General features: G+C 42.0%; 1 protein-coding gene across 8 annotated transcripts in view; it reads left to right on the forward strand.

The window, feature by feature from the left end:
* Positions 1–19,708: 19,708 nt before the first annotated feature.
* STK33 (serine/threonine kinase 33) overlaps positions 19,709–27,952 on the forward strand; it is a 106,738-nt gene continuing 98,494 nt past the window's right edge. For 2 of the 8 annotated variants that reach the window (XM_053283528.1, XM_053283526.1), the window contains exons 1-2: positions 19,709–19,974; positions 21,310–21,370. The gene's annotated coding sequence lies outside the window, so the exon portion shown is untranslated. Of the gene's footprint in view, positions 19,975–21,309; positions 21,371–26,164; positions 26,277–26,298; positions 26,315–27,952 lie in introns of those variants that run through there. The other 6 variants (XM_053283534.1, XM_053283533.1, XM_053283527.1 and 3 more) reach the window with 5 other exon arrangements.

Raw genomic sequence — 27,952 nt, forward strand, 5'->3', positions numbered from 1 at the left:
ATCAGCTTCAATGCCTGTGAAATTGGACGCCCGACCTGCTCCAGCTGCGAAAATCCTCTGGATTTCCAGGGACCCCGCCCGCTCTGCTACTCCTATGCCACAGATTGAACCCAGATAGACTACGTACCCCAATTTGCAATGCTCCCTAGTTCCTGAAACCCCCTCCACAACCCACACTGAACAATAGATGTCAGTGCAGAAGAAACCAAGAGTGGGGGGGGGGGAGACATACAGAAATAGACTATGCCTCATGTTTTCTTCTGCCTGAGTTGGGCACTCATACTGCATCACTGTGTTCTGTCTCATTTATGGGGTGCCTTAGCTATGTTAGAGTAATAGTGTACCCTACTTTTGCATATTGGAATAGTGTATTCTGTCTCAGCCATCCTGTAAATATATTTCTATTTTTCTCCTCATGTTAGATTTGGGGTGGACGACAATTTTGACTTCCAGGACGCCGCTCAGCGCTGGAAAATCACTCTTGTCGCCCACCATAATGTGGTTCCCACTGTGGATCATCGTGCTAGCCAGGATACATACACACGGCAATACCAGAGAGGAGCCAACCTCAGGAGAAAACCTGGACACACTGGAGGAACTGAGAGACTGGCATCTCTTTGACCCCATTAACAGGTCCGCAAAAATGCTCCTGAGAGCCAAGGGAAAGCAAATGGCAGCACGCCCTTCGCCCCCTGAGACTCCCGAGAAACTCACCTCTGAGGACATTAACAATTGGCCCTGGTGGAAAAGGTGCACAATAGTCTGGTGGCAAGGCAGGACTTCTTCCGGGGGCGCTCTTCCGTGGGACTGCCCAGTGGGGTCACCACCGTACAAATGTCCATATGGGCTCTCCTGGGATTGTGGGATTTTTTGGCTTGGGCGTGTAATCCCAACCCAGGGGCTTTGTACCCTCGGACTGCACCACGGTGCCAAACTGGGTGGACAGTGACAGACCCACCAAGGCTCCTCCTGTCCAAACCAAGGCTAAACCTCAGGTGGCAACCGACAGCTCTCTAAGAGCCCACACACAAGCATTAAGGCCTCCAGACCTGTCATTGTGGCAGTCCCCTGATGCAAGTGGACTCTGGGAGTGGTATCACAAAGATTTAAAGGTATTGGAAGAATCCATGCCCATATCTACCTCTGTGGGGGGTGGTATGCCAATGACACCCTTGGCATCCTGGTCCACAGGTGCAGGACTCACGTTCAAGTGGCTGCCCGTGGTCTGGGATGATGAGGGACAAGGGATAGCAACCTTCCAAATTGATTTAGAACGTTGGCTGATTTCAATTGCTATTGGTACCTGCGAGGTGGTCAACAAAATGACATTTGGAGACAAATGTCTGGTAAACTATCTGGCTATGAATAATATGCTCTCCCAGACACATGCCTGTGCAACTACCGCCAATGTGACTGTGAGATGTGTTCAAAAGAAACTGAACAAGAGGGGGTGTTCCCTTCTTGCCCCCGCCCCGGGTTACAATAGCAATATTGAAGATATGGAAGTAACGCCACACCAACTATGGTTTCGTGGGGAAACCAGGCATTGGGCAATCTTGAATGCAACCCTATCTCTGTTTGAATTTCATATCCCTATTAGAAGTATGCATATTAGGAATTTCTTTCCCAACTGTACCCAGGGAGCAGCAATGGAAGACTCCATCCTCAAGATCCTGCTTGAGAATCATGGGAGAAAACCCCGTGATCTCGCTCAGGACTTGTGGTCTGGAGCCAACTCCGCAGGTATGATTTGGACAAATGCCAAGAACTGGGATCAGGATGACAGGCTTGGCTATTTGGAACAAGCCCTCAGCCTGGTAACCCAGTCAGGCTTAAAGGATGCAACAGCTTCTGCTGGCTTGACAGAGCTAACCCACTCACTAGCAGGGTTTTTAGAAAACTTTCTCAGCCAACTACTGAGGGAAGCAGTAACAGCTATTGAGGCTGTGAGCTGGAATGAGGCCTGCGCAGAAGTGCAAAGCTTCATGAATGCCCAGGTGAGAGCCATTCGAGATTCCATCTTCAGGGGATCTTGGCCAGTGGAACTATCAGTCAAACCAACCCTCATGCCCGAAAGGACATGGGAGCTGCGCCGGTCTTGGACTGTGAGTTCCTGGGTCTGCCACAAGCTCATGTGCAGCTTCAAGGCCAAAGGTGCATCTGAGGGAGTGTGGGCCCCAGTAGTTAGGCTGCATCCGGGCATCTCAGATAAATGTGACTGGAATTGGGAGGTTCCGGGACCAGTGTATGAGATCATCCTCCCTTCTCACAATGAAAGTCATTTTGTTGTGGGAGAAGCGGACAAGCCAAATGGCATTCGGATGGGAGTTGGAAACCTATGGAAGACTTGGCCAAGAGCACCACCCCCACTAACCTGTAGACATGCCATCAGAGAAAATCAGTGGGTAAATATTGGGGAGAGAATTTGTTGGGTTGGAAAGGCAAACTTCATTGGTAGAGGGGGTGCATCCTCTTTCGCTAACTCTTCTGCCTGTATTAGACGGATTGGGGGGAGGGGCAGCCAGCACTGGAGGATGAGCCTGGGGAATCATACAATCTCCCTGGACTGGCCTCCAAGGCTTGCCTATGAGTATGAGATGACCCTGGCCCATCCAACCCAGTGGATCTTTAATTGGGCTGCCCCCGTCAAGGGGTTACAAAAATTGGAAGCAGAGCTTGCTTAATTGGAGGAAATAGGGCAAGACCTCCAAAAGGTGATCATAGAATCTAATGAACTGGAACATACATATGAGGTTACCCTAAAAGCAGCCAAAGCTTGTACAGTGACTGATTTCCCGTGTTTTATTTATAATGTCAAGAAAAACAATCATTACTATGTGTTAGGCCTAAGTGTTGCTTGTCTTGGTTTATTGTTTTTAACAATGGGTCTATGTTGCTTGTGCAGGAGAAGGAGGAAGGCCACAGCGGTCCTTGTTATGCCATCCGGCCTTCTGTCCCCTTCCCCACCAGTCCTCTCCAGGTATACTTACCCAGTTTTGCCTAAAAGCAAACTGGATAAGTAGAGGGGGCATGTTATGAATGGTCATAACCCATCAGAACCAAAGGTACCAACTCAGAAATATAGGCCTGTGTCTTTCAGTTTATTAAGAAATGATACCTGAACTTAGGGTGAACTAGGATGTTGCTCTCCCTGCTCTGCGAAGAGAGGAGGAACCTGGCATTGTGTTGTTAATGGATATGCAAGGAAACAATGAAGCCAGGTCTGAATGCTGAATGCTGCAATCCATATGCTAATACCACTGGCTACCAAGGTGTCTGTGGACGGGTTTGCTAGACCTGTTGAGTTCCTCCTTCCATTGTCAGTGATGGCCCTGCAAGGCCCAAGTGATTAAGCTCAATTGCTGTCTATAGAAATTCAACATAGCCAAATGCATACAGAGATCCGTCTGTAGATCTTAACCTTACCTCACTGACAAATGTATTGATTAACTCAGTCTCACACAGGCACACCTTTTCATGTATACTTTAAATATTCTCTTGTTTTCAATTACAAGCAAAATACTGGATAAAGGTACATAATGGAATGACTGTCCGACACCAAATGAGACCAATTCTACAATTCCATTACTAAACTCTGAATTTTAACACCTTCTGGGGACCAGACTGCCAAGATGTAATTTGCAGCATCTTAGATGCAGATTTCCCCACCCCTCCCTTCCTGAGCGCACACAGTTTACAGAGATGAGATCCAGAGATATCGCTGGACTAGCTGATATCCTGAATAATTAAGATCTTGTTCAGAAGGTGGCAGGAAGTTGACACCTTTTTGGACATACAGGAAAAGAGGAGATTTTTGAATAGATCCTATTCAAGGATCAAAGAGAAAATGACTATAAGAATGAGGCTTTTGAGACAGAGAGTTTAGTGCCTACAACAAGATCTGCTCACACGCTTTCCCAGAGTTTGCTGCCCAGTCGCAGGGCTAAGCAGGAACTCTGCCCGTGCTCAGAGGCTATGACTCTCACTGCGCAGTGAGAAGTCAAGGCTCCCCAGCCATGGAGCTCTCAGCTATGATCTGAAACAATTGCACAACTCCTGTCTCTGCCAGCGCCTCACTGTTTCAGCTGAAGTGATTCGTCTCTCTCCAACCTCTGATCCTGGTAATATGCTGCTCGGAACCCCCTTATCCCTTCCTCTTTTATTGCTCCCTTCTCCGATCTCCCCCAAAACCTTATCAGCCCGCAGCCTTCCCCCCCATTTCTTTTCTGCCTATATTTGAAAGGTATTAGACCTAGGAAGATTTAATTGCACGCACATATGTCAGTTGGGCACACTGTGGAATATGGGTGCTGGTTAGGAAATACTGTTGCTGATATTAATAGAGTATTCAGCTTTCTGCTTTGCTAGACTATGTTGCCAGTCTTTATACTCAATAAAGCCCATTGAACCCTTTCAGGAGTGGTTTGATCTCCTTTCCTCTTGCACCCAGATCAAACACGGGTCACCATATAAAGAACTTGATGACATTATGGGCCAGACCTAATTTTGTATACTAGCTAATGAGCATATTTGGTGTATAAATCAGGCCTGGTCTGTAACAGTTTACTCACATTTTGTATTGGTTGCTGCGGTTGTTCTTGGCCAAATGCCACTGGAACAGGCATAGGGCTGGCAGAGCTGGGTGTTGCTGGCTGGGATGCGGGGGGAATGGCTGGAAGACCGGGTTCCCCCTCCCCCGGGACGCTGCCAGTATCAGGTATTGCGGGCGTTCACCGGTCGCCCGTCCCAGTGATGGTAGAAGATGAACCGCCCTGCCCCTGAAGAAGGGCATGAGGAAGGTGTCGTGGCAATCTTTGTTGGCACACAGCCTGCAAAAGCAAGCGCTCAAATGTGCCACAGGCGCTTTATTTTCTTTTTGTGGCGCTTATGCTTCTCATGGGCCACCTTCTGCTTTTTGGAGGGCTTACTTGACTCTCCTTTATTGCCCTCTCCTGTGCCCAAGTCTACCTCCTCATGGAGCTTGCTCTTTTTGGCTGCCTTGCGGGGCAAAGCAGAAGCCACCTCCGCTGGGAGCGTGCCTCCCGATAAGAGAGGGATAATAGAGGTAGATGCGCCAGCCAGCATAGTAGGTAGAGGGGAGAGAGGAAGTTTCCCTCCGTGACTACTGACATCCCGGGCTTTTTCCCTGGGGCGTTTGTTAGGTTCAGGAGGGTTTCCCTCCAATAGAGAGCCTCCCAGCAAATCGCCGGCATGAGCCGGTTCCATTATGCAGGCTAAAAGCAGGCGTGAAGAGCCTCAGGGGGAAAGCGAAAGTAAAAATGCAAATACTAAGTAAACAGAATTGGAAAGAAAAAAGGTCAATTTGCAAAAGAAAAGGCTAAGGACTCCCTACCTACCCTCACACAGAGAATAAAGGGAAGGGGGAGAAGAAAGGAAAATAGCAAGCCTGAGAAAGGCTGGGCTCTTTGGAAGCGTGCTGCTCCGAGGCAAGACAGGAAGGAACTGGGGAATTGGGCAACGCCTTCCTAGCTACCGGATATCAGCTACAACTTTAAAATTACTTCCTGTCTCTGAGGCATGATCAGGAATACAACCCACTATCTAGGATTAAATCAGACAACTGAGGAAAAACTCCAATGTCCTGTTCGCTATGCTCTCGTGCCTTCACCTCTTATGTAGAGAGTAGTCTTGCAACCCCTTAAAGAGAAACCAGCCCCTGAAAATTTCCCCTCTTCCTGTTTGTTAGTTTGAAGGGGGAAAGGTTAGATGTTTAGAAAAGCTTGCTCCCTCCTCAGCTGTGTCTGCTCTTCACAGAGTAGTCTTGCAACTACTCTGTGAGTAGTTGCAAGACTACTTTAAAGGACTCCACTCTTTAAGGCATGGGGATGTGTTCCTACCTCCCCTGCCAGCGCTACTGACAAAATGGCTGGTGTGGGGTGGCTGTATACCCTTCTGCTGCCCTGGTCACGCACACGCACAGCGGCCACTTCTAGTATTACATTGACTGGGGCCGCAAGAGGGTATATAGACACCCTGTGCCAGTATCACCAGCAGAGGAAACGCAGTGGGGGAGGTAAGGACACCCTCCCCACACCATAAAGCAACCCCTCCCCGCCTCCGAACTAGCTTGAGTGCCAGTCTTTCAAACCGGTTCGGTGGTCTGTGAATAGACCACCGAACTGGTTCATGGACACGTGCACACCCCTAGTCAGAGCATGATACTGAGATTGCCATATATGTCACAAGTGTTCAACCTGGAGGCTGGACCAAATCAGAAGCACTCATAGCATAAAGGTATTCTGGAAGTATGGTTTGCAAAGCATGGAGGGGCAGTTTCTTATAACTGTTCTCTTATAACCTTCATTTCCTTTAATGTTCTCTGATAGTTGGGAAGCCTTCATGTCACATGAATTTGCACATAATCAATTACTTAATACAAACATAGTCATTTTCTGGAGGATGACAGGAACTAGCAGAAAAATGTTGCTGATGAGTCCAGTACCACAGACAGGACTGTGTAATGTATGATATTCATATAGCATGGAGTTACCACCCTGGTTTAGGGAAATGCATGGAACTGGTTTGAAAGACCGGCGGTTCGGCTAGTTTGAAGGTGGGGGGCCTCTGAACAGGTTCGTGCACATCACTACCCTGGTTCTATTTTACTATAGCCTAAAAAGGCATAATATTTAAATGATACAATTAGAGAGAGGTCAGAAATTTAAAAAGATAATTTATAACTTATCCATCAGTTTTAAACAATCAAAAATACTGCACATCACCTTGGCTTGTGATCTGAAAAAGTGAAATGTGCACATCAGGGAGAATTACCTGCACAGTTTGACTTTTGCTTGCAGCTGGTGAAGAGAACCCACTTTATAAACTGAGTAGCCACTTGCCAGTGCACTGATGTGCAGTGTGCATTCAGTCTTAATTTTGCCCCTTTTTGTTCCTTAATTGCCTAAGTGGACTAACACCATGGACAGGATGCATGGCCAGGTAAGAATGCACCCAGATTCAGAAAGTGTCAAGGCAATAATTAGAATAAAATAGCATTGGTTTATTGAAGCACTAGAGGTGACAGAGACATGAATGAGAACTAAAACCATAAATGAAAACCACAACCAGTGAATAAATGAACCTCCAGAACTAGTGAGACAATCTGGCAAAGAAAGAAGGAGTTAACAAGCAAACCTGCATATTGGCCTCACCCAAGAACAATGGAGAGATAAATTCATGGTCTACTATATTATTATTTCTTTTTTTATACAGTCAGACAGGTGTTATCAACTGGTTTGTTTTATCCAGACATCGAGTCCTTCCCAAGGACCTGGGATGGCTGAATTTTATCATCAATATTGTTGCTGTTGTTGTTATAGATATCATCACAGAATATAGGCTGTTCCCAGTAAAGTTGCTTTTTGTAATTGGCTGATGGTGATTTCTGTGGCCCCTATGGTGTTGAGGTGCTCTTCAAGTTGTTTTGGAATTGCACCTAGGGTGCCAATTACCACTGGGATTATTTTGGTCTTTTTCTGCCACAGCCTTTCAATTTCAATTTGTAGATCTTTGTATTTTGTGATTTTTTTCTATTTCTTTTTCTTCTATTCTGCTATCACCTGGTCCAACAGACGGGGCATGAGCAATGTCTGGAAAGCTTACAGGACTTACAGCATGGATTAAGGAAATCACACCGTCAGTGGCTTGGTACCATTGCTGCTTACATAGGGAAGCTCTAGTTGCTAAGAAGATACCAGAAAAACTAAAACAGACCTTAAACGAATCAGTCACAATAGTCAATTTTATAAAAAGCAAAGCACTGAATTCAAGACTTTTGGAGCAGCTTTGCAAAGAAATGGACAGTGAACACTATCAACTTTTGCCACACTGTGAAGTTAGTTGGTTATCACGAGGTAAAGTTTTGTCTCGTCTTTGGGAACTGAGAGATGAGATAAGATTATTTCTAATGGAACAGCAATTTGACCACAGTGATCGTTTGAGTGACATGCTCACAAAGACTCAACAAAGCTGTTCCACCCAGGAGACTCTCCTACATGGCTAAAAAGGAAGAGACCCTGCACACTGGAAGACACTGGAAGACTGCCAACACGTTAAGCTAAAAATGGGAGGAAAGCTGCAGAAGAAGTTATAGAATCTCTACCAAAAAAATAGAACTTAGACATGTGTGGAACTAACTGCTGGAAGAAAGTCAGTAGGATGCGAATGGGTTTTCAAAACCAAAAACAATGCAGAAGGTGACACTGAGCACTACAAAGCCAGATTAGTAAGGGATACTCTCAAAAGTATGGTGAAGACTATGATGAGACATTTGCACCTGTCGTGAAGAATACTTTAGTAAGAACACTTCTCAGCACAGCAGCAGCAAGAAAGATGCAAGTTGATCACCTAGATATTAAAACTGCATTTCTACATGGGGAAATAGAGGAAGATATCTACATGGAGCAGCCACCACAATTTGAAGAACCTGGAAAAGAGAGGTTTGCATGCAAGCTGCTAGAGCGTGGAATGAGAAGCTGAACCAGATGTTATTCAAGGAGGGGTTCACACAAGGAAATACTGACCCCTGCCTATATTCGAAATTCATAAATGGCAGATGGACTAGCATTTTGACTTACAGTATGTTGATAATTGATCATTTGCTATGAAAGGAAACAAGATAGTCATGAGATTGTGGAGCACCTGAACAAAGAACTGGAAGTGAACGAACCAGGAAGCATTTCCTATTATCTTGGCATTCAAATCAAAAGAGAAGAGGATGCAAGTTACCTTCTCAACCAGAAACAGAAGATAAAGGAAACTTCTGAAACTGACATAAGTCAATGAGGTAAGTACACCAATGGAGACAAACTTCCCGAAGCAAGATCAGGACAGTGAGCCATTGCCAGACAAACGTATATACAGAAGAGCAATTGGGAAGCTTCTGTATATAGCAACAGTCACAAGGCCAGACATAGCTGCAGCAGTGGGAATTCTGAGCAGAAAAATAAGTGCACCAACTAAGAATGACCGCAGTAAAAAGGCTGGGAAGACACCTGAAGGGTAACGAGCACTTTAAACTCTTGATACCAGCAAGCAGCAACCCTAGACATACATGGACATAGATTGGGCTGAGGACAGAAACCGATCACAAGTCCATAAACATCTGTTTTTCTATGGAGGCGGAGCCATCAGCTGGACTAACAGGAAGCAGTCAATTGTTGCACTTTCATCCACAGAAGAAGCGGGGTACATATCAGCTGGCCAAGCATGTCAAGAAGCCACATGACTGCACAAGTTACTGTTAGACTTTGGAATTAGTTCTTGAAAAAAGGACATAGGCACAAAGCACCACTATGTTCGAGAGGCACAAGAGAATGGGCTAGTCAAGCTGAAGTACTGCCCAACACAAGACATGGTAGCAGATGAGCTGACCAAACCGCTACCAAGAGACCGGTTCCAGATTCTTCGAAAGAAGATGAGTCGTAATGCACAAGATGGTAAGGAGTATTGGAGATGTAGCTCCTGCATAGCATCGATTCTTAACACCAGCAACTCTATTGACCATTAGGGGCATTAGGAGTAGAGACAGCCAGTAAGGGCATTACCTCTCTGACCATGCTTTCTCTACTCTACTTCCCCTTTGTTAGACTGATTATCTCAGGTTTCATTCTCTCACCAGGAGAGAGAGTCTTCTCCCTTTCCCCACTTCCTGTATGTGGCTAGCCATGAGACATGATAGGTCTTAATCTAATTCTGGTGGATTTCCTAAATAAACTACATTATCTACATATTTTTGCTGTAGCTGATAAAGAAATCTTCCCCGCCCTGAACTCTCTAAAAGGTATATTACCAGGCTATTCATGATTTAAATGACATGAATTCCCACCCACCCCCTTTAAAATTCTACTGTATTATTTCTTGTTTATTCTGAATTAAGATTTAATAATAAAATATGGCAAATAAAATCATGATAAGAACATAAGAACAGCCCTGCTGGATCAGGCCCAAGGCCCATCTAGTCCAACATCCTGTTTCACACAGCGGCCCACTAGATGCCACCTCGCTGCTTACCCCTACTTCTAGATCATTTATGAATAAATTTAAAAGGACCAGTTCCAGTACAGATCTCTAGGGGACCCCACTTCTTACTTCCCTCCATTGTGAAAACTGTGATGCTTCAGGAGTGAATAGCAATACTGGAAAAATTGGAGAATCCTGATATTATTTGCTTGCAGGAAACACACGTGTAAGAGGAGAAATACCTCCAAAATCTTTCGAAAGGACTAATTAATATATCACCCTTCAACTCAGTCCAAAACTAAGGAGATAACGATAAGCAGACCCTTAAGCATGTGCAACTGGAAGAGGCTCATCAAAAGAAAAGAGGTTAGATATTTAATGGTACAGGGGAGATTTGATGGAAAATACTCACGAAAATAGAAAACTGCCTTATACCAAGTCAGACCATTGGTCCAATGTCTACACAGACTGGCAGCTGCTTCTTCAAGATTACAGGCAGGAGTCTCTCTCAGCCTTATCTTGGAGATGCCAGGAGGGAACTTGGAACCTTCTGCATGCAAGCATGCAGATGCTCTTCCCAGAGTGGCCCTATCCCCTAAAGGGGATATCTTACAGTGCTCACATGTAGTCTCCCATTCAAATGAAAACCATGGTGGACCCTGATTAGCAAAGGCATCAATTCATGCCTACTACTAGCCAAATTAGCTTGTTGAGTGTTGCGAGTAAGCTTTACTCGCGGCATTTAGATTGGAAGTTGCAAGATTGGATGGAGAATGAAGGTACTTGAGAGGATGAATAGGCTGGTTTTAGAATGAGGTGATCAACCATGAACCATGCCGTGGTATTATGCCATCTGATTGAGAAATACAGCATCAAACCCAAGTCCTACTTGTTTGTAGCCTTTGTAGTTTTTAAAGCAGCCTTTGATTCAGTCTTGAGGATAGGTCTCTGGGGAAAACTCAGGGACTCTAATATTGATAGGTGATTACTTTTTCTCATTTGGAAACTTTACGAAAACACCAGTGTCAGAGTGAGATGTAACCCTCAAGGTTCACTTTCACATATAATAACTACCAGCAAAGGAGTTAAACAAGGGTGCATTTTGGCACCCTCCCAATTCAATCTTTACATAAATACATTAGCCAATAATCTCTCCGATCCATCGCTACATCCCCCGACTATTGCGGGGGCAGCTATCCCAATCTTGCTAAATGAAGATGACATTATCATCATCTCACGAACTCCAGTGGGCCTTAGGAGAGCACTTAGGCTTCTGGCTAATTATTGCAAGGATAATCACGTGGTAATTAATTTCCAGAAATCCAAAGTGATGGTTTTTGCCAAGAGGCCCAAGAGACTTAATTGGTATATAGAAGGTAATTGTATAGAGCAGGTCAATAGTTTTAAATATTTGGGTGTGGTTTTTCATGCCAGTAGGTCATGGAAGGCCCACAGGTGCAAAGGAGCGCATCGGCAACATTAAAATTATTTCGCAGCAAAGGTGGAGGTTATCCCTGCAGCGTTAAAGCTATTTACTGCTAAATCATTGGCCCAACTTTTATATGGTGCACAACTAGGCCCCTAGCCTAACTATAGGCCACTGGAGATCATTCAATCTAAGTTTATCAGAGCAGTATTTAGGGCCCCTTGGTGTATTTCAAACACAGCATTGAGGTTGGAAACGGGCCTACAGGGGGTAGAAACAAAGGCATGGATTTTAATCCTCAATTATTGGCTCAAGATCCATACCTACTATCACTTTCTTTACCGAGCCATCACAGGGTGTTTCTTAGAGCAATATACGATGCCCTACCATCAGCAATTTTATCTGCAAGGTTTTTGAAAATTCCTTTGGCCAGTCGAATTTGCCCTTGTGGCTCAGGTGAAGTCAAATCTGTCCACCATGAGCTGTTGTTTTGCTCTTTTTTATAGTGATAGCTGGCATAATCTTATTTCTCCCCTGCTATCACATTTTACCAGCTGAACTGTTGAATTTTACACTACACTCCTTGCAGATAGGAAACCTTCTATCACCTACAATGTTGCCAAATTTTGTACGGCTGCTGTTAAGATCCGCCAACAGCTAGCTTCTAGCTCTACTTCCTAGATGGAGCTACAAGAGGCTTCTGTGTTGGTGTACTCTGTATGACTGAATTCTTATCTGAATTTAGCATTATTTGTTTGTATGTACATTTGATCAATGATCGTAATAATAAAGCTATTGATTTATTCATTCATTCATTCCTACTACTAGAAGACCAGCTCTCCTTCTTGAGAAGCTATACTTGATATTAGGCATAACCTAATATGTGATTTAGGTATAACAGCACCTAAAAGTTCTGCAGGTAATTTAAAAAAGGCTGCAATAAATTATCGGCAATAAGATAATTTTATGAAGAAATAACAGACATACTACCCCAAACAGGAGAAACTAATTATGGGAGACACCTTCAGGCATCATGGACGCAGAACTGGGTGAGTTTCCTAAGTGCTGGGTAAGCACTGAATTTTCGCTATCTATTAATACTTACTTACTTACCTCCCTTCCTTAAGTGGCTCAGGGCAATTTATGCTAAAATCAAAAAAATTTAACCAAGTTAAAATTTAAATTAAAAATTAGACATCATTTAAAAAAACAGGTTAAAAAGATGGGTCCTTAGGGCTGTCCTGAAGGCGTCCAAGGAAGATAATCCTCTCATATCCACAGGGAGCATGTTCCACAACCTAGGGGTGACAACTGAGAAGGCCCGATTGCAGGTCGTCACCAGATGAACTGGTGGCACCTGAGGACGGACCCTTCCTGATGATCTTATTCAGCAGTTGGGATCCTGTAGAGAAAGGCAATTTGTAAGGTAACCCAGACCTCAGCCATTCAGGGCTTTAAAGGTAATAACCAGCACTTTGTACTTTGCCAGGAAACATCTTGGCAGCCAGTGCAACTGTTTAAGAACAGGCATAATGTGATCTCTCTGGGATACCCCAGAGACCAATCTGGGTGTCGCATTTTGGACTAACTGGACTTTCCAAGCTATGTACAAAGGCAGCCCTACATAGAGCGAATTGCAGTAGTCCAACCTGGAGGTTACCAGCTGCTGTGCCACTGTTTTCAGGTCATTCTCCTCAAGGAACAGGTGGAGTTGTCAAATTAGTCACAGCTGGTAAAAAAAACCCACTCCTGACCACAGCCTTAAGTTGGGGCACCAGTGTGAGATCCAGGTCCAAGAGCACGCCCAAGCTATGAACCTGTTCTTTCTGGGGGACTGCAACCTCGTCCAGAACAGGAAGTTCTATCATATCTTACAGATTATGACCCCCAACAATGAGCACCTCCGTCTTGCTTTTATTCAGCTTCAGTTTACTATCTCTCATCCAGCCCATTACTGCCTCTAGGCAGACATTTACACAGGAACATACATAGGAATATAGGAAGCTACCACATACTGAGTCAGACCATAGGTCCATCTAGCTCAGTATTGTCTACCCAGACTGGCAGCGGCTTCTCAAGGTTGCAGGCAGGAATCTCTCAGGAATATCAGATGCTCTTCCCAGAGCAGCTCCATCCCCTGAGGGGAATATCTTACAGTGCTGACACATCAAGTCTCCCATTCATATACAACCTGGGTAGACCCTGCTTAGCTAAGGGGACAAGTCATGCTTGTTAAAACCATTTTCTGATATTGATGACAAGGAAAATTTTATATGGGTGTTGTCAGCATATTGCTAACACCCAGCATCAAATCCCCTGATGACCTCACCGTGACAGAATGGAGCCCTGAGGAACTCCATAAAACAGCTCCTGTTTTGAAAAACAACTGCCACCAAGCACCACCATCTGAAATCGACCTGAGACATAGCAGCAGAACCACTGTAAAACAGTGCTTCCTATCCTCAAATCTCTCAGGCAATCCAGAAGGATACCATGATCAATGGTATATTCCCCAAAGATGATGGACATTGCTGAAAGAAAGGGGTTTAAGTCAGCTAATGGAGGAAAAAAAAGTCCTAATCAGAGATTGTGCATTCCACTCAGGAAGACACAAATGTCACTCTTGAATATATTATTTCCTTATGAAGCAAAAGAAATAATAATTGTTCCTAAAGTATCTGTGAAACACATAGCAGTAATTATGGTTTGGCACAGGAGGGAGATAGCAAGAAAGAATCTAGGCTGGTAGACAAATAATGCTCTTATGCTCTCAGATAGCTAAACAAAAAAATACAATAGAAGATAAATCAACTTTTGCTGTCAACATCTTGGCAGATATAATGACTTTCTGGGAAACATTTAAGGCTCATGTGCAAGGTTATCTAATTAGTAGGTTCATATTGCAGAAGAGAGTAAGAAAACAGAAAGGGACAGACAGATACAATAAACTGAAATCCTGGGACAACAGGACAAACAAAACAGGAATGCAGAGATGAAGAGCAGACTAGGCACAGCTTTAGACAGATTGGCAAATGTATATCTAAGCATGACAGAAAAAGATCTGCAAACCAAAGTGTGTGGTGTTGTTTTTAAATATAGAGATAAACCAGATCAAATGCTGCTTAGACTGTTAATAAAAGACAGAGGCAGAGGAATTTATATCAATCACAAGTAAAATGGAAGAAGAGAGGCTGGTTTCAGCAGAAGATACAGTTTGGGAATTTCATAAATATTATTAACATTTACTTCCTCCAATCATTCTAAGATCATGATACAGAAATTCCTACCAAGTTTAGACATTCAGAAGTATTGCCTCACCACACAAAAATAGTAAATTATGTCATCACCAGAGAGGAGACAGAAAGAGTTAAGAGATTTTTCAGAAATCTTCTGGACATCATGGGTTGTCTCCCAAATTCTATAAAATATTTAAAGATCAGCTTGGGCCCATATTGGAGAGGCTGTTTCAAAAATATATGAATAGCCAAAATATATCCAAATTATGTTTTTAAAACCAGATAAAGATTCATCTCAGCATGTGCAAACTTATTTTTCTGCATAACATAGATTATAAAATCCCAACAAACGTATCTCTTATTATGGCAGATAATATGCTCGGAGATTATATTCATAAAGATCCAACCAAAGACTTAAAAGATAAACTATTAAAATCTAATATTAGGTTACTTAATGATAACAGAATTTTTAAGGAAGGAAATAATGTAACCATGATATTTTTGCAGATATAAAAGCTTTTGACAGAATAGAATGGTTCATGAAGATGGTTATAGAAAAGTGATGTGGGAGAATTTTTGAGGGGATGTATTAAATTGTTGTAAACCAGCCCAACAGGAATTTATCAGAGACCAGGGTCGACCTTGGCTGTGCCCTGCTGTCCTATTTAATCTCTGTTTGGAAAATCTGGCTACATTGATCAGACAGAAAAAGGTTATTTGTGGGGTAGAAATTGCAAAAAGCAAGCATAGATTAAATCTGTATCCAGACACTGTAGTCTTTAAGGATTGATTAGACTTAAAGAATTATCAAATGATTTTGTAAGCCTATGCAGAAATTAGGTCAGCAAAGATAATTGGAACTGCCGTGAAAGGTCGTTTAGAACAGGCTTGGGACACTAAATATACAAGATGAAAAAATGAAGGTATTAGATATATAGGTATCACGTTTTTCAAATAATACTAATAATTCAAAACAATACAATTTTGACTCTTATGAAAAGAACACAAGAGACACTGCAGAGATGGAACAAACTAAAATGGTCTTGGATGGAGAAAACTGCTGTAATAAAAATGAATGTATCACTGGACTTCTGATTTCTATTTTGAAACGTACCATTAACAATTCCATTAATAAAACTAAAGGTGTTGTCTTCAATCATATGGGGAAAGAACTCCCAGGCTCAACTTACCTACAATGCAGTAGAACTAAAGAGAGAGGGTTAGAAGTACCAGATTGGGGAAAATATCACGTAACCAAGGTTACAACTATGTGACTAGTGAAACTTATATGACTTAGAATTGCCTTAAGAATTTGAACAAATCAGAATGGAAATCCAACTGAAAGAGTGGATAATGTTGGATCAAGCAGACAGGAAAAAATATATTAAGCAATAGCAGAATTAGGAAATCTGTAGAAATGCATAGGACAAATATAATGCCAGGGCAGCCAATGTTATATTATCAAATATTGGAATATCATGTATCATTATATTATATTGTATAACAAAGATTTTTAGAAGGCAAAAAAGGGTTTCAGATGTCAATAATTGGGAAAGGGCTGACTGTACAAGTTACAAAGCTCTTTGGATGGCATTACATTACATTAAGGGTTACTAACTTGTGGGCTACAGTACATTAAGAGAGGAAAAGCTAACTGATTCCAATATCTGCAGGCGCATAACTTGGTAAAAAAGATGGCACACAGAAGTTATTTGAACCATTAAAATATATTTTAAAATATTGCTTAACCATGAATGTGATTTGGAGTTACAATCATGAATGATCATGAATGTGATTTGGAGTTACAATATCTAATATAGCAATAAAAGTTATTGCAATAAGACTGTACCCCAGCAAGGATTAAAGTGAGGTATAAAGCAGCCTCAAGACAATGCTGGAGATACAACATATTGTAGGATTATTGCACTTATGGTGGGATTGTCCAAAAGCAAGAGAGATCTTATCTCGGGTGATACAAGATAGTGATGTGCATGGAGGGATACAAGATAGGGATGTGCACGGGGGGTGGGTGCACTTACCCCTCTCACTGCATTTCCCCCGCTAGTACTCCATTTTGTTAAAGCCCCTCGGGGCGGCAGCGTACCTCCCAGCGGCCCCATCGCCGCATCTCCCAGAAGTAACTAGAAGTAACTGACGTGCCTGTGCTGTGTGCCGGAGCGTCTGTTACTTCTGGGAGATGTGGCAATGGGGCAGCAGGGAGGTACGCTGCTGCCCTGAGGGGCTTTAACAAAACAGAGCACCAGAAGGACAAATGCAGCAGGAGGGGTAAGTGCACCCTCCCTCACCCTTAAAGATGCACACATACACACACCCCGCCGTTGAACTGGCGGGACTGCCTGCCGATCAAACTGTTCCAAAGTTCTGTGGACATCCCTAGTACAAGATGCACAAATCATTACAACCTAATTGAACAAAAGTCACAAACCTTGCTTTTTAGCAACCTAAGAGATTGGGTACAGAAAACTAAGAAAGTTAGTGATCAATTGCATAGTAGCAGCTAAGATGTTACTAGCCAAGTCCTGGAAAATTAATACTATGCCAATGTTTAAAAATAGGAAAATTTGGTGGGTTTTCTATAAAATAAACCACCATAATTAAATTTAAGAGTGGGGAACTGAATGAATTGAATGGCTTTATCAATGCGACAGCCAGATTGGTCTCCAGGACAACACAAAGGATCAAATAACACCGGTTTTGAAAGAATTGCACTGGCTGCTGCTATGTTTCCAGGTGAAATACAAAGTGCTGGTTATTACCTATAAAGCCCTTAACGGCTTGGGTCCAGGCTATTTAAGAGAGTGCCTCCTTTGTCATAAACCCTGCCACCTCTTACAGTCTTTTGGAGAAGTCTGGTTAGGGTTGCCACCAGTTCGCTTGATGGTGATCCAGGTCCGGGCTTTAAGAACTTAAGAACAGTCCTGCTGGATCAGGCCCAAGGCCCATCTAGTCCAGCATCCTGTTTCACACAGTGGCCCACCAGATGCTCCTGGGAGCCTATAGGCAGGAGTTGAGGGCTCCCTTCTTTCCTGCTGTTACTCCTGCTGCAACTCTCTGTGGCTGACCCAGGGCTTTGGAATATGCTTCCTGATGAAAAAAGAGCATCTCCTTCTATGTTTGTTTTCAGGAAAACCCTCAAGACTCTCCTGATCTCACAAGCTTTTAATTAGAATTGGTTTTAATTTTAATGATTTGTATACTATTGATTTTATTGTGTCTCATGTATTTTAATCTGTGCTGATTTTAAAATATTATTTTAAATTTTGTACACCGCCTAGAGAAGTACTTATCAGGTGGTTAAAATATGATAAACAAGTAAGAAGCATTTATAAGATTTTAGAATCAAGATATGTACAGCGCATGCTTTATCCATGAAAGATGCAGATATGAGCTACTGAAGGTAATGGTTTTGAACTCTTAAACTGGAAACAATGAGAGAAGAATGCATTTATCTATTCCAAAAACATCTTTCAAATTTTTGGGTTATTTTGAATCTACTAGTGGCATTCATGGCTTGTGTCCTTTATATGCTGTGATGTCAGTAAGTGTATTGGACAACCTAATTCTCTGTGTATTGGATGTTTCTCTCACTCTCTTTCCCATCCCTCTCTCTTTTTCACTTTTTTAAACCACTTTTTGTTATTGTTCTCCCTCTGCTTATTTTTTCTAAAATCTGTGCCATCAGTTGCAGCCACAGCTAATGATACTCTGAAACAGGTAGGACCGTGGCAACTTTAAATCATTGGATAAAATGCAAAGAGATCATAGGACTTCAAAAGTGCCTACCATAAAAGAGAAATAGAAGCAGCTTGATGTATTAGGGATGTGTCCCCTGTACATAGTATATTATTTATTACTTTTTATACCACCCCATTCAAAGGCTCTAGGTGCTGCAGAGCTTTCATTATAGGAGTAATGGAGCTGAGAACAAGCAGGGATTAAACACTTGCCTATGAATACCCAGCCAGTGAGAATTCTGATATAGGTGATATTTCCAGAAACACAACAGAAGAAAACCAACCTTCAACCTTCCTGATGGACACAGTTTTCTTACTATTATTATTATTATTAACATTGTATATCCCGCTCTTCCTCCAAGGAGCCCAGAGCGGTGTACTACATACTTGAGTTCTTCTTCACAACAACCCTGTGAAGTAGGTTAGGCTGAGAGAGAAGTGACTGGCCCAGAGTCACCCAGCTAGTTTCATGGCTGAATGGGGATTTGAACTTGGGCTTCCCAGGTCCTAGTCCAGCACTCTAACCACTACACCACGCTGGCTCTGTTACACACTGGGGTGTTATTCATCTATTATTTTACCAAGCAGCAGTGCGCTGAAGGGGTGGGATATAAATATATTCTAATTAATTGATTGATTAAATGCTACTATTAATTTTAAAAGTAAGTAGAGTGTGGAAGACACTTTTATTCCTGGCAACCTCTTAACACAAGAGAATGCCATAGTCAGCCTATTCTGTGCTCTGCCAAAAACAGAACCGCAAAAAAGGGTTTGTAAGACTTGCTCTCTGAAGAAAAACTCTTATTAAAAGGGACATGATGATCTCCCTTGATGAACTGCTTTTTTTTCGCAACACAGACACACATCGGACTCCAGCAGCCCACTTTGTTCCCTCTCTGCTGAAGTTTCGGCAGCCGCCACCCCACCTCAAAAAAGCAAAGAGCCAGGCTAGAGTATGCTCCCTTCGGTAGTCTGTGTGTTGCGTTGTTTTGCAGCAAAGTGCAGAGATCTCTGGTGCACACATCCGCAAATGACATGCTTTTTGTATTAAAAATCAGCAGCAAATAGAGGCCTCAGCTTCACAGACTGTAGCCTCGCCTGCTTTTCCCTGCCCGAACGGGGGGAAGGGCCCAGGGCCCCCCTGCCCCCCGACTTTCGCTCCTCCAAGAATTACTTCCTACAACCACAAACCCCCACCATGCCATGCCGCAGCGAACCCACCCAGCCGAATCCGAGTCTCACACTCGCGAGACATCCGGGTTTTGAAGCGGCATTTCCCCCTCTTCGTCGCATCTCCGTGTAACGTCATCACGGCAGCGTGCGGAGACTCTTTGGCTCCCCCGCCTCCCGGCACTCTTCTCCATCCGTCAGGAAGCAGGCGCCGTGGAGACTCATCCGCTCCCACCTCCCTCTCTTTCTCCTCCTTCTCCATCAGGCAGTAGGCACGGTGGAGACGACGACGATCGCAGTCGGGGCTGCTATAGCGGGGCCAGCAAGTCATTTACTGAGGTCGGGTCCCTGTTGCCCCAATGTAGATGCGGGCCTGCACACCTCTTGTGGCTGCCCTCTCTTGAAAGTTAGTTATATATCCTTTTGCAGGTGGCGGAATTGATTTGGAATTTTTTTTTTTTTTAAATGGTAGTTACATATAGGAACGGGATTGTAGCTCATGGGAGTGATCTGAGGGGAGAATGATTTGCAAAGGGCGCCACTATAGTTCTGTCAGCAATGTTGCACTTTGCCTTTACAACTCCATATAGTCATATTTATAGGTCTGTGTGCTAACTGATCAACTGCCATGTAGTTTTGGTCAATAATTTCTCAAAATTCGCATTGCAAAATGCTATGTTGTAGTGACCATCTTACACACACACACAACTTATTTATTTAAAATATTTCTATACTCCCCAAAACCTGCATCTCTATATAATTACAGTATTTTAGAGGTTTTTTTTAATGCTCCAGTACTCAATCATCTGCAAATGTTTATCAGATTTCTCATAGGAATAAACATATATTCACTTACAATTCTGAGTCAATATTAGTCAATAAACTTTGTTAAATCTCAGACTTTGTTAAATCTCATATGAAGATGCATTAATTTAAACAGGAAAAAGGTAAAGAAAATTATATAAATCTGGGTGAGAATAACTGCACATACACAACATTGGACTGTGTATCTTATATGGCCATTTTCTACAACAAATTCTGAAATTGACTTAGTGGGACACAGCTAATCAGATCTCATTTGCTATACATATTGTCAGAAGATGTTTGTATGTTACACAACCATAGAGAAACTAACATACAGTATTTGCTGGTACACTTCTAGATTTTCCTGTTGATAATTTACTTTTGATTGTTAAACGTTTGGAAAGAACAATGTGGCTAAAACCTGTGCAGTTAGGTCATACATTACAGTACGTTGAAAATAACTGCATTTTTTCAGAATGAAAACAAAAACCTGAAGAAAGGTTTTTTTGTATGTGTGTGTGGCTAACAAGCAGTGCAATGTATTGAAAATGAAGATTAATTGAATGTGACGATACTGAGCAAGCATGGTAAGAATGCGCCACCTTGTGGAAAAAATAAATAGCTACAGAGTTAGGTGATTGCTATAGGTTAATTAAAATATAGCTGTATGGGCTCTTATAAGCTTAGATTGTTTCTGAGCATGAAAATAATGAAAGCCATTTTGGGGGTCTTTAAGATAATTTTTTAGATTTAAAAAATGCAGTACTTATGCGGTAACTGCAGTTCTTATTTTTAGAACTAATCAAATGCAGTTTCTGCCTCAGCACTGGATCCTTATAAATGCACTTTTCCTTGTTCATAACAAACTCTCGTTAATCTGAAAAAAGAATACACTTATCAAGTCTGTACTCCTCATCATTTTCTCTTCTGCTTTTAGCAACATTGTGTTAAACTATGTGCAAGATCACCCCGAGTCTTTGAGTGAAGCTTCACTGAAGGTATTGTCTTATCATATAACAGACTTGTAAATGTTAAACAATTTAGTTGAAGTTCAGAGGATAAGAAAGGTCAGCAGTCTGTCTTTTTCAGAGTTTTATTCCAGATAAATCTACAAAGATAACAGCTTTGATTTATTTCCCTTTAAGAAGAGGAGAACATTGTGAAATATAAAGATGTTTTCGCACTGGTTATCTACATGATTTACATATTCTTTTAGAACATGCTGTTTTCTTTAACTTATTCCCCAGAGAAATAGTCACCTTGCTGTCTTGCAGAGGTACACAAAATGGAAAGCCTGAACTGGCTCTTTTTTCAGATAGCAGTATTTCTATTAGTTTTAGGCTTCGACCTGAAATCCCTCATTTCTTTTCAGTTTGTTGCCCTGTTGGTGTGATGTAATTCCTCTCTCTTCCCCCAGATCCATGTTTGTCTATGTATCCAACCCCAGCTCTATGATGAAATAGGCTCTTGCATACAAAACTACATTGTATTAAAACTACATCTAAAAGTTCCACAGGACTTCTTGCCTGCTTCTTCATGAAGATCTAATGCTCTCATGCAAAACTCTTAACCTGTTGATGCAAATAACTGCTTTTGGGAGCAAATAGTTGCTTTGAGGGACTTTCTGTAGGAAAACAGAACAGTGGAGAAATGTTAACCCCTATATCCAGAGAGGTTGGTTTGCAGTTGCCACCAGCTCGTCTGGTGACTACACAGGGATGGGCCATCTCTGATGCTGCCCCAAGACTCTGGAATGTGCTCCCTGATGAAATAAGAGCCTCCCCATTTGACAACTTTAAAGAACTCTCTAAGACTCATTTTTTTTTCACCCAAGCTTTTTAATTTGACTGGTTTTAAAGGTTTTCAGGTTCTAAGGTTTTCATTTTAATTCGTTTTATGTTGTTGTAAACTGCCCAGAGACGGATGTTTGGGGTGGTCTACAAATCTGAGAAACAAAAATAAATATAATTAAACCTCTGTGTTCAGAGATAGTATACCTCTGAACATTAGATTCTGGGAACAAAGGATTGGAGAAGGACTGTTACCCTTAACCTTTGCTTATGGGTTTTCTGGGGATATTTGGCTGGCTACCTTTGGAAACTGGATGTTGGACTAAATGAACCCTAATACAGAGTTCTTATGGCACACTGGTAAAGTTGAGCAGGTCTCGGCATGGATGGTGGTTGGATGGACAACTTTCTGGGCTTGAGCTTCCTAAAGAAGAATGGTTTTATAAATGCAAACTGATAAAAATAAATCGGTCCTACTGATTGAATTTTGTGGCAAGGGTTATCAAGTACAATTGCTACCTCTTCTGTTTGCTGTGGAGATGCCAGAGTGGTTGAGAAATTATTTCTGTGAATTGCTTAACTGTAACAGTGATTTCATAGTGGGCAGATTTTTCTTGCATTGATGTCTCCCTGTGCACCAGAGTACTTTATACCTATATTTGTATCTAAGAAACAGCAGGTTGAAGATATATGAAGGTGAGAATTTGCATCTTAAGCTATGAAAATCTACCAGGGCAATAGCTGCTATGTTATCTTATTTCAACAGATAAAGCAAATGCTATAAAACAGCATTTTATTACTAAGGCAAGATGCAAAAGACAGTTTTACTAATCTTGCACAGAGGGTGTAGATAAGCATTTGTCCTTTCGTTAGTGTACATATATCTTTGGGTTAATATCCAACAATAAAGACTGAACAAAACTTAGCAGCAACTGATGGTGATCAACTCTACTGAACAATATGATTTTAATAATTGGTGACAATCGATCACTCTTTTTCATTTTTTTAAAGCTAAGATCACCAAGGGATTTCACGTTTCCATGGCTTTGCATTTCACTAACGCATGAGTTTTGAATAGGGAATGCAGTTGCATGAAAAATGTACATTCTGATAAATGAATGCTGGGAAATATTTTATTTATTTATTTATTTATTTATTTATTTATTTATTTATTTATTTATTTATTGAATTTATATACCTCCTAATATAGAAATCTCTAGGGGGTGTACAAAATTAAAATATAATATAAAATATAAAACATTTAAAATTCATAAAAAAGATAAAAATCATAATAAATAAAAACACATTAAAATTTAAAAATTTTGTTTCAGATAAAAGCCTGAGAAAATAGGTACATCTTCAGGGTCCTCCTAAAAACAAACAGAGAAGGAGATGCTCTTATTTCAGCAGGGAGCGCATTTCAAAGCCCTGGGGCAGCCACAGAGAAGGCCTGGTCCTGAGTAGCCATCAAACAAGTTGGCGGCAACCTTAATCAGACCTCTCCGGATGATCTTAATAGGTGCCAGGGTTCACGACAGAGAAGGTGCTCTCTTAAGTACCCTGGACCTAAGCCATTAAGGGCTTTATAGGTGATAACTAGTACTTTGTATTTCATTTGGAAACATAACAGCAGCCAGTGCAGTTCTTTTAGAATTGGTGTTATATGTTCCCTTTGGGTAAATCCAGAGACCGATCTGGGTGCTGCATTCTGTACCAATTGTAGTTCAAGAAACTACATACAAAGGCAGCCCCACGCAGAGTGCATTACAGTAGGTGAGCCTAAAGGTTACCAGCATAAGGTCATTTGTCTCCAGAAATGGATGTTTCTGGAGTATCAGCCGAAACAGATAAAAAGAACTCCTGGCCACAGCCTAAATTTGAGAAACCATGGAGAATTTGGGATCAAGGAGCATTCCCAGACTGTGAACCTGATCTTTCAGGGGGAGTGTAACCCCATCCAGAACAGGCAGATCTAAACTGTCTCTCAGAACCCAACCCCCTACAGATAGTACATCCGTCCATATATATATATGGAATACATGTCAGATACCTCACAGACATACAGCAGCATCCAGACTGATTAGTCATGACTAAGCACCACTGGCTGACATCCACTGGTGCTACAGGGAGCAGGGCGGGTGATTCCCCCCTATACCTTCCTTGTGGGGTGGGGGGGAGAGGATGCGGGCTGGCCCGCCAGAAGGCGCGGGGTTGGGAGAAGTGGAGGGGGGAGCAGCAGGCCGGCCAGCCAGAAAGCTGGTGGTGGGGAACAGCAGCGGTGGGTGGCCCGGCTGGAGGCACAGATGCTCTGTGCCCGGCCCAGCTAGTTTATTTATCATTTCTGTATGTAAACCGCTTTGGAAACTTTTGTTGAAGATTGGTATATAAATATTTGTTTCAGAAAGCAGCCCCTCCCCCATAGCTCCAGCACACCATTAATTTCAGTGGCTGACATCCAGATGAACTGAAATGCCATGAATTTCACTGGGGCTTAGTCTGGATGCTGCTCACTGTATTTTAAATGCAGTTAGATTTCTTTTGGACATAGTGACCTACATCCAGACTAATTGTGCAAGGGTGTAGCGCAAAGGTAGGCTTATCTGTTCCAGACTAGTTATTGTGAAATGTGTCAGTATCTTCCATTAGCACAGCACTTTGCCCAACATGTTACTTGCCCTTGTATGTGTCCCAGAGAAGATGTTCTGCTAGCAGTTGTGGAGCATCATGGAGCACTAAACTTTGCACAGCTCCCTGTGCTCTTTAAGTACGCACAACTTCTCTAGTTGCACCAGTACAACACTAGTCTGGAAGTCAGCCAACATTTACGATGTGAAAGGACAGTGTTATATTTACCTGTGCAATAAAGTAAAATGTTGTATTTGCCTTTCTAATCGCCTTGTGATCTGGTGACGATAATTAATGGTTGACTACATAGAATAATGAGATGTTGTAGAGGAGCACTACTTGAGTGGGTGAAAAATGCTTTTCTATTCACTGAAATGAATTTTTATAATGTTTTTCAAAATTATAATTACAACAGTACTCCAGAATAAATTGCATAGACCAATTACAGCACAAATACGAATATTATGAAGCATGCTTCATAATATTACTGCTACTGCTATGAATACCATTTTTCAGTGAAAAGGTTCTCAAAGTGGTTTACATAGAGAAATGCTAACTACATTAATGCTATTGACATTATTATTTTGAAGCTGCTGCCATAATCTTTATTCAAATTCAATTTTTATTGCTTTTAACAATAATAATATTAACATTCATAACAAATAAACAAAAGTGGACTTCCCACTCACATCTCTTCGTGAATCATCAGCTATAAAATTTACCCTTATAATAATAATTCAAAACATAAATTTAAACCCTTACAAACACAGTTAATCTATCCAACCTGCAATTATTATTAAATTTCAAACCCTGCTGTAAAATCCATAGTAGGAAAATAGTTCTTTAAATATAACAAAAATGGTTTCCAATCTTCTTTAAAACATTCTAAGCTTTGATCTCTTATCAATGTTGTAAGTTTTGCCATCTCTGCATATTCCAAAATTTTTATCAGCCAATCTTCTTTTGAAGGCAGTTCATTACTCTTCCATTTCTGTGCATATATTGTTCTGGCCTCCGTAGAAGCGTACATTAAAAATGTTAAATTAGTTGTAGAAATTACACCTTATGGCTGCTGCCATAATCTTAGAAACTATCTTGCAATAGAATTGTTTTGTCAGGCTTTAATATAGCTTTAAGATTGTGCTGCCTCCCAAACATTCCTGAACCTGTAAAGATACATTTTTCTCTCCTTTTGCTGTCACCCAGACATGGTCTTTCAAGTATCCCAACAGCATAACATAGAAGTTATCTGGTAGCTGAATTCCAGTTATCCATTCTTATGTGTCTCATACCGCAGTACATCTCCAGAGTATCCTGACTTTAGTGCAGTTCCACCAGATGTGAAAGTAATCTGATTCCTCTTTCCACCCCCTCCAGAAAAGATGACTTCACAATCTCTCTTAACTTGTTCAAGAAAACACTTCCCACTCACAGAAGAGTGAAAATATATTGATATTGTCCTATCTTCAAGGTGCTGATTGAATTAACGGTAATTTAATTAATTAAATGCTGCTGATTGAATTAACGGTAGCACAGAAAGCTCCTCACATCATCTACCAGACTACAAAAAGGAAATTTTCTAGTGACTTTGCATGTTTTGAAAGAGAACATGTGACCAATCATTTGTATTGTTGTGTGGGAGTTGGGTGGATATTTTCAGCGATGGTGGGTGCTGGTTATCTGTATTATATTGCTACAATGAAGAAAATATGATTGTCATTTTTCATATCACTTTTGAGTAACATGGAAGAGTGAAATTGGTAGGGGAAAGTTAGTGTAATGTGTTAATTCCATGGTGGTTTTGAAATTTGAGATGTCAGTAATATTGTAGAAAAGACGTTTGGTAAGTGTGTTGTTCTGATGTGTTGTCCAAAGTAAATGAAACATAGTATTCCAAGTATCATATTCTGTTACAAGTGACACTTGTTTATAATGACTGTGTTTTGTTTTATTGGTGTATCTTCCAATTTTGGTATTTTCATTCATTCATTCATTCATTCATTCATTCATTCATTCATTCATTCAATATTTATACCACCCTTCCAGAAAGGCTCAGGCTTTGTAGTACGGATGATCTAGAAGTGTCTGTCAACTATTAGATCTTGGTTTTAATACAGCGAATAGCATCTAGAACAGCACTTGTGTCATAACACGAGTGCAAACTCTTTCCCCCATCCCTTTCCTCATTGCCCCCGAGCCTCCCTTGGGTGTGTGTGTGTGTGTGTGTGTGTGTGTGTGTGTGTGTGTGTGTGAATCCCTAGAGAGTGCACTGAGACGCCTTCCACAAGCAGAGCTCCACGTGGGGTGGGGACTTCTGAGGGCTGCAGTGAGGAGGAGGGGGCAGAGCAAGAGCCATATGCTAGCACTGCAGTGCCAGCGCTGCTGTGGGTGCTACCAATCTTTTTGGATACTTATGTATACTTTAAGGATTTTGTCAAGGGAATTACAGAAAAACATTGTTGAGCTATTGGTTTTAACTATAGTTGTTCTAGCCCCAGTGCTCCTACTCTCACATTAGAAAGCAGACATAACATTGGACCCTTGTCAAGGATGGCAGGGGTATGGGGGATTGGTGTGTGAAAGGGCTGGGTTAGGAAGTGTGTGTAGCTCTGGGGCCCATTTTGGATCCCCTGACCATGGTTAAGGGCTTGCTAGTGTTACATCTGCTGTAATCCTTGAGGTTGTTCATGTGGCAGTGGCAGGGAGGGTGGGAAGAGAAGGAAGGACTGGATGTACCAGATGACCCACAGAGTAACTGAGCCATGTGGCTCATGTGCCCACATGGTGGGCACCCCCACGAGCCGCGTGGTGTCCTAGAGGCTGGGAAAATGAGTTGATATCCCACAATGCATGACACAGTGCATTGGGGGAATCCCCAGTGAGTGCAGCCCAAGCACAAACACGACCCTAGTCCTGGGGTTGAGGGTGCACTCACACCCTCTACCGGTTAAGGCCTGGCGTTAAAAGTCGGGCTTGCGGGACCAATCCCAACACTGCACACGGGCAGGCTAACCCAGGTGGGGCTTCCCTAGCCTGGTTTGGGCTCCTGGTGTGCACAGCCTCCTTGTTAGGAACACTGAAGTTCTCTCTTTTGACTTGCTGTAATAGAATAATAATTGAGAAATAATCATGGATGACTGTTACAGGATTAGATAATGACTATTT

Source organism: Hemicordylus capensis, chromosome 1 (genome assembly GCF_027244095.1).
Source record: "Hemicordylus capensis ecotype Gifberg chromosome 1, rHemCap1.1.pri, whole genome shotgun sequence".
Lineage (NCBI taxonomy): Eukaryota > Metazoa > Chordata > Lepidosauria > Squamata > Cordylidae > Hemicordylus > Hemicordylus capensis.